This window comes from Hyperoodon ampullatus, assembly GCF_949752795.1.
Source record: "Hyperoodon ampullatus genome assembly, chromosome: 9".
In the NCBI taxonomy this organism is placed as follows: domain Eukaryota; kingdom Metazoa; phylum Chordata; class Mammalia; order Artiodactyla; family Ziphiidae; genus Hyperoodon; species Hyperoodon ampullatus.
In genome coordinates, this window is record NC_136922.1 from 16,844,698 (window position 1) to 16,858,432 (window position 13,735).

The 13,735-nt window shown below is 42.2% G+C and overlaps 1 gene segment (V, D, J or C); it reads right to left on the minus strand.

Annotated features, from left to right (window-relative positions):
• Positions 1-3,066: 3,066 nt before the first annotated feature.
• Positions 3,067-5,785, minus strand: LOC307058342 (T cell receptor gamma variable 9-like). The segment is given in 3 exons: positions 5,740-5,785; positions 5,354-5,625; positions 3,067-3,147 (listed from the first exon to the last, which is right to left on the minus strand).
• Positions 5,786-13,735: the final 7,950 nt, after the last annotated feature.

A 13,735-nucleotide genomic window follows, 5' to 3' on the forward strand; every position in this document is an offset into this window, starting at 1 on the left:
AGTTATTAACATCTGTAGGGGTACAACTGATAGCCATCAGACTCCCTTTCCTCGTTCCTTTGATGTGAGGCATCGACCTGAGAAGCACAGGAAGTGCTGCAGGCTGAGGCTGAGGTCTAGCCAGGGCTGAGATCTGGACTTGGGACTGAGGTTGCTCCACGTTGGGAAGGATGTGGTCACAAGTCATGATAAGGGGTGTTTTTGCTCATTATCTTGGCTCTAATGATACTGTAGGTTCCCAGGGCCCATTATATTAGGTCTTCATTTCATCTTCTTTTGTGAATTTTATGTACTCTGTGGTTGCAATTCTTTGATTATAACTGACCTTAAATAAGGTTTTTTTCAAGTAAATATCTGACCCTCAAAAGCCTGATTTGGTTTCAGCACCTGTGTGGTATGGAAAGTTGTATCTGGATACCCTACAGTGAAAACATGTTTCCTTTCTGCTATTAAATATTTTCATTTGCTTCAATTGGAATAGCATTTCCAACAAAAAGCAAAATAATCAAGAAATAAGACATTACTTTTTCTTTGGTGGCACGGGTAATTCTATTTTTTCTTGAAGTATAGTTGATTTGCTATATTATGCTTTCTTCAGGTGTACAACATAGTGATTCAGTACTTTTATAGATTATACTCCCTTTAAAGTTATTGCAAAACAGTAGCTCTGTTTCTCTGTGCTCTTGCTTATTATTTTGTACATAGTACTTTGTATCTCTTAAACCCATCCCCCTATCTTGCCCTCCCCACCTCCCTCTCCACACTGGTAACCACTAGCTTGTTCTCTATACCTGTGAGTCTGTTGCTATTTTGTTATTTACATTCTTTTGTTTTATTTTTCAGATTCCACATAGAAGTGATAACATAGAGTATTTGTCTTCCTCTGTCTGACTTATCTCACTGGAATTTACTTTTTAAAAAAATCCTCACCATATCTGAGAAATAGAGAAACAAATTTACATTCCCAGCATGACTGAAGAACAGATGAACATTTGTAGCCATACATCCTGTCTGCCCAGGCTGAGTGCCCAAAAAGGATGAGCAGCAGATAGGAAAGAGGACCAGGAAGAGGAGGAGAGAGCCTCCCAGGGTGTTAGCAGACGAAACACATCCCTCCACTGGGTAAATTGGTATAAAGAGGAATGTCCACGTGCACTTTCACCTTTTGGTTCCTGGACATAAACCTTCTTGCTATGAGTTAGCTGTCACTATATTTGGCCCCTGGAGGAGAACGCAGCCAATCCAAGGCCACCTGTCAGGGAGGGAGCCCTGACCTCACTCTCTTCCCACTTTCCAGTCTCCCAAACAGCAACCAGAGATAAGACCATTAACCTAGTCCATGAAGGTCTGACTTGTAAGGCATACAGGACAGTTAAGAGAAGTGGAGAGTCAGTCTGGAAGAGCAAAAGGAAGAAATCAAGCACGTGGTCAAATAAGTAGGTTATGTTTGCCCCCAAATAAGTAATATAAGTTGAAGAGTAGGAAGAAGGTTTCATCAAGCTTGTTTCATTTCACTTTCCACAAAGCCACTAAGATCCCGTCCCTAACAGAACAGGATGTGCTACTGCTCCTTCAGTAAGAAAACAGGAAACTGGATGGGTGTTGAGAAAGTATCATTAAATTCTGTGCTTTCTAGTTGATAAACTTCATAGAGAGGAGCATGTGTTTCTTTGTTATTTCCTCAGGGCTTGGAAATCCTAGTGCCCCAGGAAGGAATGCTTTTGTCAGGTGACACAGTCATGGTTTCTTTGAACTTCAAATTCCATCGGCCGAAATTAAATGGAAATCAACGATTTCCAATGTGTCCATTAGTGGAATCCATAGGGGTTAGACTTCTGTGTCAAAAGCCGGTCGAATGTCTATCTTCTCCCTACTCTCCAGGTGAAGATCACATGAGGCTGATTTTCTAGCAACCTTCCACGAGAGGTAGAAGATCATGTTCTCAGGCGATAGGACTGCCAAACAACCTTGAAGACAGACCCCCCTCCTGTGCAATGAACTGTGAAGTTTTTGCTCATCACGGCCTCTGCATCTGGACAAAACAGAAGTAAAGAAAACAAGAACGTCATAGCACAGTGTTAATAAGAAGACTCTGCATATTTTTGGCACTATCTGTACTACTTAGTGTCTATAATAAGGTAAAAAATGACATTTAAGCCCAATAAGCCACCCTGAGCATGAACACTGTCTCTCACTTGCCAGACAGGATCACGGGGCATCAAGAGAGAAAACAAGATTTCATTTTGTAAAGAAGCAAAAGTTGTTAGAGAAGAGGGGAGAAAAAAATGGTCAAGACAGAGCCCATTACAGGCCTTTCTAACCATCAAATTTCATGTTTCTCTAAGTGCTCAAAAGTTTCCGAGGTATTTTTAATATTATGAAACGTGTGAATTCTTTTTAAAAATAAATTTTGAAATAAAATTCAAAAGTAATAAAAGTTTTCTATTAGACAATAGAGGGGCCACAGAAGTGACATAGAAAAAAATTATCCATGATCCCAACCTCCAGGGGTGACCACTGCAAATTTGTGCCCTTTCCTCTACCTTGGGCTGATGCTCTAAACCTATTCTCAGGGATGAAAGTAAAGATCACCCAAGACAAAATAATCAAATGGATTTCCAGGTGGGCCTAGCAATTTTCAGAATTGTGGGTTTTCCAAGTTGACTCTTAGCGAACAGACATGACTCTTCCCACAGAACTAGTATGTACAGGGAGTTGGCAGTAGATGATATGATATGATATGATTTATGATTTTTAAGGTTTTCCTAGACTTTACTCAGCATTAATTAGATAATATAATGTTGGTTCTATTACTCAAAGTCATTGTGAATCACCCACCTCAGCTGTGAGAGAAAGTTAAGTTGAGTCAAAGTCATCAGGAGATTTCAGGCATCCACCTGTACAAATTCCCCCATCCACCCATCGGGTAATGCAAACACCTCAATAATAACGGAAATATAGACCTCACTTCAACAGACATTAATTGAGCCCCTTCTGTATTCAGTACTGTACATGCTAATCAAATGCTTTCCATGTTCTATGAACAATTTAATTGCCAATGTTTACTTAGGACAGGGCTGGTTTGCCTCTGGCTGATTTGTCTTTGGTGTGTGCTGCCAAAGTGTCCGTGATGAAGTTGACTTTAACCTAAAGAAGAAGGGCAGGAGGAGTAAGGGACTCCAAATATAGACTTGTTTTCCTCCCATAGGGCTTGTTACGCCATAAGCAAAACCACTGTCAGTCTCACCTGTGTGTGCCCTAAGCGTACTAGGGACCCGTGATTGGAAACTTAGATTGAAATTGATTTGGGATGGCTTCTCAAGAGGCTTTCTTCATAGCTAGCTAATCTCTCTTTAACTAAACTGTAAGTCAGCCACACTATGACAGATGTGATGCTAAGACCTGGATATAAAGAGGTGTGTGTGTGTGTGTGTGTGTGTTCCTGTACGTATAGATGCTCTCGTCGTTACTTTGTTTGTTTCCTTTTTTACTAGCTAACGTTTACTGAGTTCTCACAGTATGCTGAGCACTGGACCAAGTCCTTAATATGTGTCATCTCAGGAAGGCTCACACAACCAGGAGGTAACTACAAGGACCTCTATTTTACAGGTGAGGAAATGGGCTATAGCAGCGATTGGCCTTGTCACATAGCTAGTAAATGTCAGAGGCCAAGTCAGACCTAGGTCTCTCTGATACAAAAGGCCAAGGTCTTCACCGCTTGGCTACACCCTATCTGTAGCCAGATAACTGTTGACTATTGAAGAATCAGAAAATGTAAGAGCTATCTGAGAAGACAAACCTAAGGATTATTTATCCCTCCATTCTTTTAACCAGAGCAAATCTACTTTCATTTGTTTTATATAAGATCACATTTGAAGAAAAAAAAATCCTATTTGTTTTGTCATGGCAAAACAACAAAAACTATAAACCATGAGCTGAGCTAGAAGTAACCAGAATTCCTGGGAGACTTATAACCCTGAGCCGTAGTTAAGTTGGGGACTGTCATTTCACTGGGGAGTGGCAGCCCAGCAGCAGAAATGGGGCTCTACAGAAGTGACCTTCAGCTTTGACAAAGCATATGAGATTTGCAATGTCTGCTGTGCACAATGCCTGGCTCAAAGTGTCACACACTTATTGTGGGATAAATGGAATCTTAAGCCAGAAAATGCAAGACTCCCCAAACCTCAATCCAAAGTAGACTTTGACTTGGACTCAATAAGTAGCAGCATTTATAAGTTTTGTGCAAAATCAAATATCACCATTCCAGGGCTTCCCTGGTGGTGCAGTGGTTGAGAGTCTGCCTGCCGATGCAGGGGACACGAGTTCGTGCCCTGGTCCGGGAAGATCCCACATGCCGCGGAGCGGCTGGGCCCGTGAGCCATGGCCGCTGGGCCTGCGCGTCCGGAGCCTGTGCTCCGCAATGGGAGAGGCCACAACAGTGGGGGGCCCGCGTACCGCAAAAAAAAAAAAAAAAAGAAATCACCATTCCAGGGCATGAATTTGATATATTTACTATGCAATCAACCCTGCCTGTGGTTAGATCATGGGGTGTTTGCTACATTTTAGCCTCTAGGAAAATGAATAGCATTTAAGGACTTCCCTGGCAGTTCAGTGGTTAAGACTCTGCGCTTCCACTGCAGAGGGCCTGGGTTCGATCCCTGGTCCTGTAGCCATGTGCGGTCAAAAAAAGAGAAAATGATTAGCATTCAATCTAATATCCATTATTTTAATCCAAGGAGATAAGTAGATCAGAAAAAAAACTAATGAAATACAAATTGACTCATACAAGAAAAAGTAACAGATAACGTGGTATATATATCTTGGCAGAAAATAAAAGAGTGAGTAGTGGAGGTTGACTCAGATGAATAAACATGGGTGCCCTGGGAAAGCCTGTTGAGAGCAAGATGATCCCTGAAAACATAACCCTGGTTATTTGCACGTACTTCTGCAAAGCTTCCTCTAAGAAAATATAGGATTTGGCCACTTCACATAGAGTCACCTGTATAAAAGTTGATCTAGAAAACTGTACAGAAGCATACAGGTGGTAACTGTGGTTTCCTAACTCACAATAGTGAATGAAAACTCAATGATCTTTGTGGCCACCTATAGGGGTGGGATAGGGAGGGTGGGAGGGAGATGCAAGAGGGAGGAGATATGGGGATATATGTTTATGTATAGCTGATTCACTTTGTTATAAAGCAGAAACTAACACACCACTGTAAAGCAATTATACTCCAATAAAGATGTTAAAAAAAAAACCAATGATCATTTATTGAATGACGTGACTCTAATGTCTGCTACTGTGCATTTCCCAGAGGGCACAATAGTAGGTGGCCGCGTCTTGTTCCTGTACATTGTGAATGGTGAGGGTCGACGTAGAAGTTTCGGGTATCTTGTCTGCCTCAAACTTGCCCAGTGTAACACCTGATTCCCTTTTGACGGTGTTGTTAGATAAAATGTGTAGCAGGTGTTGCATGGCTTGACCAGGTCTTTCTTGATACCAATATACAGACATTTTAGAAATGGTTACACCAGATACCACACATTCCAGGTGGGCTGTTTTTGACAGCTTTTTGGTACTGGAGAGTTGAGGTTGCTCTAGATGACCTGCACCATACACACATACTGGAGAAAAAAAAAAAAAGGAGGAGAGTAAATAAACCAGAACCTTGGAATTTTTTAAAATGACAAAATTAGAGAATATTGGTCAAAGGCTATTAGGGGAAGAAAACAACTTACAAGCCCCAAGGACTGTCAGAGGGAGCACGTGGAACAGTGACGTCATGTCTGCATGAACTGTGTTCTCCTCCAAGACAGCCTGGAAGTGCTGCTGAGAATAGTTTCAGACCAGTGGGGCTTGGCTGAGTCAATCAAGTCAAACTTCCTATTGGTGACTGTGACACGGCTCTTTCCTCATTGTGAAGGAGTGTTTCTCACCACCTGCTATTACATCCTCCCCAAGACCGTAGTTCAAGTTCCTCCAGCTTCATATAGACCACACAGATGGCCACCTTAGAACTCTGACGGGACTCATTTTTCCAAACGGTATTCATGAATCTGCCATGACGTGCAAGGCATTATGCTAAGTTCTTTGGGTGTAATAAAGATGCAAAGAGAGGGCATCTAACCGTGGAGAGCTGTCTAATGGGGAGATGGGGTGATTTAATGCCGTGATCGTGGTATTTATTCTCTCTTTTCTCCCACTGCCTTTCACAGAAGAAATCCTCCATAACCCCAGAGAGGTGGAAGGCCAGAGCTGGTGAGGAAAGCAGGAGGGTGATCTGGGCTGGGTTATGCATCATTGGGCCCACAGAGAATTTCTGTAACCAGCTGGAGAGACTTCGGTTCATCAGTCTGCTTACATCTGCTCAGTTACCCACACACACCTACAGCATAGGGTGCCATGGACCACCTTCAGGGTCTGGAGACTCCATTCCAGTTTGTTTGCTTCCATTTAAATTCCAGGTTTATGTCTTCCCCCTTGGCTACCTGGATGATATATCAAATCCCAGTTTCTCGTCTATGAAACAGGATTTCCTCTTCCTGGATTCCTGAGTTTCCTTTCAGTCTGTTTTTCTTTCTCTAACCCCAAGATATTTCACCTGTTTAGGGTATTTTTAAGAAATTAAGGGTTTAGTTTCTGGATCATCAGAAGGTTTCATTTGAAAGTGACAAGTTCTGATAGGTTCAGATGAAAGGAGGGGAAACTGCTGGCTCAGATCAACTCCACGTGGCTGCCAGCCTTCCAGACTTCCTTGTCAGGTGAATGGTTCCGTCATGGGGCTCTGCCTGGGGACCCCGGCTCTCTGGACAGACAGCAATGTAACCCCATCAACAGTGAGCTGAGGGGAGATGGTCCTTCTCAGGACGGAGTCACCAAAAAGGGACATTTGCAGAGTCTGACATGAGACCCTGTAATTCTGTGAGGCTATATTGCTTTGGAAAAGATAGAATGACAGCTGGAATCCAAGAACTGCCACTTGAAGGATGTGTGTCCTTGGGCAAGTCACTGTAAATGGGAACAATGGTGTTTACTCTGGTTATGCTGTCCACCCTGTGCCAGTGATTGTGTCAAGTTGTTTGTTTTTTTAAATAAATACTACCTAAGTTGGTCTTAAGTACCATTTAATTCTTATAACATTTTAATCCTTGTAATAATACTTCAAAGTAGTTATATTCAACCACATTTGACAGATGAGAGAATCAGAATCTTAAAACATTTCATCTGCTCAGGATCTTTTTTTTTTTTTTTACATCTTTATTGGAGTATAATTGCTTTACAGTGGTGTGTTAGTTTCTGCTTTATAACAAAGTGAATCAGCTATATGTATACATATATCCCCATATCCCCTCCCTCTTGAGTCTCACTCCCACCCTCCCTATTCCACCCCTCTAGGTAGTCACAGAGCACTGAGCTGATCTCCCTGTGCTATGCAGCTGCTTCCCACTAGCTATCTGTTTTACATTTGGTAGTGTATATATGTCCATGCCACTCTCTCACTTCGCCCCAGCTTACACTTCCCCCTCCCCGTGTCTTCAAGTCCATTCTCTATGTCTGTGTCTTTATTCCTGTCTTGCCCCTAGGTTCTTCATAAGTTTTTTTTTTTTTAGATTCCATATATATATGTTAGCATATGGTATTTGTTTTTCTCTTCCTGACTTACTTCACTCTGTATGACGGTCTCTGGGTCCATCCACCTCACTACAAATAACTCAATTTCATTTCTTTTTATGGCTGAGTAATATTCCATTGTATATATGTACCATATCTTCTTTATTTATTCATCTGTCGATGGACACTTAGGTTGCTTCCATGTCCTGGCTATTGTAAATAGAGCTGCAATGAACATTGTGGTACATGAACCTTTTTGAATTATGGTTTTCTCAGGGTATATGCCCAGTAGTGGGATTGCTGGGTCGTATGGTAGTTCTATTTTTAGTTTTTTAAGGAATCTCCATACTGTCCCCATAGTGGCTGTATCAATTTACATTCCCACTAACAGTGCAAGAGGGTTCCCTTTTCTCTATACCCTCTCCTGCATTTATTATTTGCAGATTTTTTAATGATGGCCATTCTGCTCAGGGTCATTTAAGAAGTAGGTAACAGAGCCTGGATTCAAACCCCAGTCTAACAAATTACAAAGCCTGTGCCAACATCTGTTCAATACATAAAGGCGATATATATATGTGTATATATATATGTATACACACACACATATATATATGATTTCTTTTTAAATTATAATATGCAAGGGACCATGAAGAAAATTTCAGAAATATTACAGAAACTCAAGAATAACTCTCACACACCAGCACACAAAGACTATAAGATATTCTTTTTTTTTTTTTTTTTTTTTTTTGCAGTACACGGGCCTCTCACTGTTGTGGAGCACAGGCTCCGGACGCGCAGGCTCAGCGGCCGGGGCTCACGGGCCTAGCCACTCCACGGCATGTGGGATCTTCGCGGACCGGGGCTTGAACCCGTGTCCCCTGCATCGGCAGGTGGACTCTCAACCACTGCGCCACCAGGGAAGCCCTATAAGATATTCTTGAAGAACCTACTTTCATTAACGTGGTCGACCTCAAAAAGTAAAAGAAATTTCTTCTAACACTTTTGAGTTAATAGTTGATGGCCTTTTAAAAAGCCTAATTTTTTTAAGGTTGTAACAGAAATCATTGATCCATTAAATGATAACAAATGCCCTTTATTGAATGTGAAACATTGTACATACTTATCCCTCCCTTGCAAGCGTAAAAGCATACTTATGCCCATTTTACAGATGAAACAGAGGCTTAGAGAGGTTAAGTAACTTACTTGAGGTTGCCTAGGGAATAAAGACACACCGAGAATCTGAGCCAAGTCAGCCAGTCTCCAGAGCCTGTGCCCTAAGTAACATGCTTGGCTGTTTATGGTTCAGGAATTAATTTGTCTCCTCACTGGACTGTTTCATTTTAATGCAAATTGTGGGGTTACTGTACATCGGATCTGTTCTCAATTCGTGCTTCCTGCTTACAAAGTGCTGTAGTATTTGGATGCATTCACTTATGCTAACTTCTAGCACCCCCTTTTGGCCATAGGAGGTATGTCATACATGTTATATTCCCCTGCATCGGAGCCCCAGGAAGTGATGTCTGTTAACAGCAAAGACTCAGCATGATGAATGAAAGTGCCCTGGAATGCAAGGCAGGAAAGTTGTTTTTCCAATTGTATTCCTAATATGCTTAGCATTTTTAAGCAAGCGACTCCTCCTTTCAAGGCCCCCATTTCCCCAGCCTCAAAATGAGAGGAGAGGGTGATGTTTTTGGTCTCTTCCAATTCCAATAATTTGTGATTCTGAACTGGATTGACACTCCAGTTGTTGAAATACCAGGTGTGGCAGGATGCAAAAAATGAAAGCTTATCATTTTGGTTTTGATGTAATAATAATGCATGTTGCTTGCTGCCTCTTGACTTAATAACTGCTCTAGAAAACTTCTATTCTGAGTAGGTTCCTTTGCAAAACCCCATTAATTCCTAAGTGTATTGTAAGGGTATATATAGCCACTGGCTTTGTTACCCAGCCTGACCACTACAGAAAGTACTTCCTCCAGCAAACTTGTCCCAAGCCAGTGCAAAGGAAATGCTCAAATATCACACCTAGAAAAGATGCAAACGTTGAGGCATGGAGAGAGCCCAATGTGCTCACGCGCGTGCACACACACATGTGCACACACAGGTATACGTACATGACTACAGTACATACCCAAAGCTGAATTATGCTGATTATCATAGGTAATTGCTTCTGGCTCTGTTGAGACACTAAGAGAGAAGACCTTCAGTAAATCTAAATATGCCTACAAAATAGAATTCTCTTGGGGATATATAGAATTTGCCATCTGTCTGTACCACCCCCATACTTCAAGTTTATTTATAATTTTAAAGTGTTGTAATGTTTCATGGTTTTTAAAAACCAAAAGGATTATCAACAACATACTCAGTATGCCTGTCTCTGAGGGACATGGTAGTTGACTATGGTTTGGAAAACATCTTGGCTAAAAACTAGATTCTCACACTTTCTTTCATTTTCATTTCACAGAGACCCCCAAAGGCTTGTATCAATACCTGACTCCAGTTTTTAAATACAGGAGCATCCTCATTCTGGGTTTGCTTTAATTGTCTTGGAGGAGAACATTGCCTTGGAGGTGAGGTCAACTCCATGACTAGCGCACCATGGCCAGGTCCAGCTAGACATCCATTGGCAGCCAGTGTACCTGAATTTTCCCTGAAGAAGGAAAAAGTTGGGTTGTCCACAACCACTGAAGAAAATGAACAAATTCCCCTTGGGTTAACCTGATCTTAATTTACCAGTTGAAACCATCCTTGAGATTGAGGGGAGATAGGTTGTCGAAAATTAAGTCTCAAATATGAGGTTTTGATGGCTTGTTCTGGAATTAGCATTCTCTGAGTGTCTCCATGGTATATATTTTCTGATTGCTTTTTGGGTTTTGTGTATTTTTTTAACCTTCATTCTCATTTTTGCGTGTGTCATATTTCTCAGTGTAGAGCACACTATCACCATGAATCTGTACCAGTCATGTTACATAGTTTTACGTATTTGTTATTTATTTTATTCTTTTTTCCCCTTCTTTCCCTATTCCAGTGCCTCCATAGATGCTCGATCTGTTTATGTCCTTCAAGCTTATGTATCTGTGAAAACTAGAGTATCACTTGTGAAGAATGTATTTTTGCGTTGATATAAATGGCATAGCAACTTTACCTGCCTGTGTCTGTACATCTGTCTGCTCACCTGGTTTACTGCTCTTCACAGCTCGCTGCATCCATCCCCCAGGGACCAGCACCTCACCTGCTGCCCCCTCCTGGCCATTCCCAGCTATGCAGTGACTGACACCTCAGAGGATCTCTTCATGCCCAGAGTAAGCAATTCCCTGGGAATTAACCCCAGGGTTGTAGGTCACAGGGACTATACATACACATGTTCACTAAATACCGTCAGTGCTATGTTAGCTGACATTTCAATCTTCACCAACCTGCTGGCTACCAAGCAGTATCTCACGAGTCTGTGAGATTATTGGCACTGGTCTGATTATTAGGAAGCTGAAGGTCTCCTTTTATGCCTGGTATCCACTCAAGTGTCTCCTCCAGAGCCTTGCCTACTCAAGTCCTTAAAACAGAGCAAAAAGAAGGGTGGATAGCAGAGGGGCAAACCTATGTTAGAGCCAGGATGCCTAGGCTATAGCCTGGCCCTGCTGTTTATTGGCTGTGTGACCTTGAGGAAGTTCCTTCATGTCACTCACTGTACCTTAGCCTCATTTACAAAAGGGAAAAACAGCAACTACCTCACAGATTAATGAAGATTAACACTTGCAGAACACTTAGGTGAGTGTCTGGTAAATAACAGACATGCAATAAATGTTAGTTATTATATACTATATATTATATAATAATATACTATAATATATAATAATACTGTATATTATTACATAATATATATATTATACTTACTATTACAAGTAATTTATTAATATTATAAATACAAAGATAAATAACAAACATAAGTGAATTATTAAAATTGTATTAAGATAATACCAATTATTTGTTTTTTGTTGACTTGAATGAGTTTAAGATACTTATCTTAAAGATATAAGTATCTTAAACTTATAAGATACTTATCCTTTGTGACTTTCGGCTGTCATGAATATTCTCAGCAAATCTATCATCTGTCTACTGATTTTGTCTCAAGCATCATTCATTAGATAGAAATTCTCAATTTTGTAGTCAAACTATTTTTTGGCCATATACTTTGGGTACTTTCTTACAGTGAATTTCAGATTGGGGATTGGAGTTTCTGGGCTTCCCTGAATTAATCCGTCACTCAGTACCTTGTTCCTTTGCTTGGTGACCTTGTGTATAAGGTCCTGGAGCAGACTCGGAATACAGAGAAGGTTGGTAGAGGGTTTTCAGTTCGTGGGGGAACAAAAGGGCTGCCTGATATCCTTTTTACACTGAATTCAATGAGCCGAACAGGTGTGGACCGAGGAGTGAACTAGTGAGAAAGCTTTGTCCAGGAGATGGGACTTAATCTGTGCCTGGAGGGAGGGGACGTTGCAGAGGCAGACGGGAGGGGCGGGCATTTCAGGAGGAGGTTGCAATGCAGTGAGCAAAGGGTAGAGGTGCAGCGGGAGGGCAGGATGGACCAGTGAGGAAGGTCCTCTGACGGAAGCAGAAGACAAGCATCGGTGAAGACGTGGAAGGCTTTGAAAGCCAAGCAGAGGCATGGGGATTCCACGTGTCATACAACAGTGTTCCTCATTAGTGTGTATGTGTGTGTGAGAGAGAGAGAGGGATACCAAGAGGGGAGTGCTAACCCTTTGACCTCAGTGTAGGTAAATGGTCTGGGGAGTGGAGGATAAACTAGGAAGAAGGGAAGCAGGGAGATAGTGGAACGACAAGCACCAAAAGTCTTCCTTGGCAGGGATAAGGACCGCTCCCAGACGCGGTAGCAGGGAGTAAAGCACAAGATCGCATGACATTTTGAGAAAAGAGACAAAGACAGGTGCTTGGAATCTGGAAAAGGAATGGCAGAGGCGAGGCCTCACACTTCCAGGCCCAGAGCTCTGAAGAGGGGGACCCCTCAGCGGTGGGCTGCAGTAGAGTTTTGAGAGCAGTTCCTTGAGCACAAGGTCTCAGTCCATGTGGTCCAGTGCACAGTAACTGACACTTAGCATGAGCCTTACAAATGTTTAATGAATGACCATGCAGACTTGGAAGCAGTAATGGGACCCTCCAAGGAAACATTCTCTGGACAGTGGGTGTACAGACCGAGAGAGAGGGAGACTGATGCTGCCCTGCCCTCCCACCCCCCACCGCCCCACTCCAGCAGCCATTGGAAGAAGCCAGAAAACAAGGAAGATGAGTCTCTTGGAACCTTACAGGGAGTTTGGAGAAGTCTGGCGGCATCATCAGACGTCGCAGAAATCATTTGGTGGTCACTGGCCGGTTTTCGGAGAGCAGAGTGTGAGGACACTGAGTCTGATGCTATTATTAACAGGGGGAGGGTGTAAGGGTATCAGCCGTGTGGCAAAATGTGCCATAGACCAGGCGCTCCTGCAATGGTTTTCATGGCACTAAAAGGCATCAGGAGGTTTTGCCAGAGCAAATGGCAGACGCACCCTGGTGGGTATAGAGGAGTAGGAATAAGCACGTGACCTTGATCCAACCTATAAAAATGAGGCAACCTCAGTGTTGGACCTGAGACCGCAGGGGACTGGGAATTAACTGGATTTTAAGAAAGTGAGTTTAGATAGCCTTTGAAAGAGTTTCAAGGTACCTAGACTGCCTCTCAATCTGCATAGAATTAAGGGGTGTGTCTCAATTACTCCTTCAATGGAAACAGTCAGTATGTGTTACCAGTAAGCAATCATAACAAAGGATAACCAATGAGCCACTAACTCTTGGGTTGGCCCAAAAGTTCATTCGGGTTTTCCATAAAACGAACTTTTTGACCCATCCAATATTTGAATGGACTATTAAACTTATTTTAGCATATTTTATTGGTTATTATGAAAAATGTATCAAACCCACGCTATACACCTTGAGGAAGGCTGCCCTGAACAGCTAGGGTTCGTCTAGTCCTGGCCCTGCTGTGGAGTCGAGGATGAGTAGAAGCACACGGCTCTCAGATTTCTAAGTTTGGGAAGAGAATACTGGTCACCATCTTCTCCATGCAGCTACCAA